This window comes from Mastigoproctus giganteus, chromosome 3 (assembly GCF_048544385.1).
Source record: "Mastigoproctus giganteus isolate SK-2022 chromosome 3, ASM4854438v1, whole genome shotgun sequence".
In the NCBI taxonomy this organism is placed as follows: Eukaryota; Metazoa; Arthropoda; class Arachnida; order Uropygi; family Thelyphonidae; genus Mastigoproctus; species Mastigoproctus giganteus.
In genome coordinates, this window is record NC_143577.1 from 10,072,702 (window position 1) to 10,073,886 (window position 1,185).

Sequence of the window (1,185 nt, forward strand, 5' to 3'; positions counted from 1 at the left end):
AGCAGATGGGCTGAGAGGTGGCAAATGAAGTGACATTAACAAATGTAAAGTATTGTATATGGGGAAACAGTAACCCCAGAGTAATGTATAAACTGTGTGGTACTACACTGACAATGGTAGAGAATGAAAAGAACCTGGGGATATTTGTGCAGGCAGATATGAATTTTTCTGAGCAGTACAGATGGTCTGCAAGCGTAGCGCGTGGAGTCTTTTCAATGGTATAGAGGAATTTTTTTAGCAGGGATAAGGAGGTGATTATCCCCTTGTATAAGGCAATGATCAGGCCTCACCTGTAGTACTGTATACAGGTCTGGAAGCCTCATTTTAGGAAGGATGTAGAGCTGTTGGAACGAGTACAGAGAAGGGCAACAAGGTTAGTGAATGGAACAAAGGGTTGCTCTTACGAAGAAAGGCTTAAGTTTTGAAAATTACAATGTGCACTAGGCTCCTGCGAGGTGATCTGATAGAGATGTATAATGCCTTGAATGGTTTGAGCATGCTCAGTGCTGATGGGATTCTTCCTCTTGCTCCGAATAATTGCCTGATAGAGCATAAATTCAAATTGAGGAAAGATAGTTGCAGGAGAGATGTGCGGAAGTTTGCCTTTAGCCACCGTGTGATTGATTTCTTGAACAGGCTTCCATCAGTCGTTGTGGAAGTTGATAGCTTAAATGGATTCAAGGCAGAACCAGACAAGGGACCATTGTTGTTTTGTATATTTATCAATGATATTGATGAAGGTATATCAGGTTTAATGTTCAAGTTTTCAGACGATATGTAGGTTATTAGGTTTTTTAATGACAGCAAGGATGGTGCGCTTCTGCAACAGGATCTAGAACAGTTGAAAAATGGGCTTAGAGGTGGCAATTGAAATTTAAAATTGACAAATGGAAAAACTGTATAGGGGTAGCAGTATCCCCAGAGTAACATATCCACTATGTGGTACTACACTCAGGGTAGTTGGAATGAAAAAGTCCTTGGGGTAATTGTGCTCTCAGATGTGTAATTTTCTGAGCAATGCGGACAGTCTGCAAGATTTGTTTATGGTGTCTTCTCAGTGATAAATCGGAATTTTGCTAGCAGGGATAAGGAGGTGATTATCTCCTTGTATAAGGCCACACCTAGAGTTCTGCATACAGATCTGGAGTCCTCATGTTAGAAAAGATGTAGAACTGCTTGACGGAG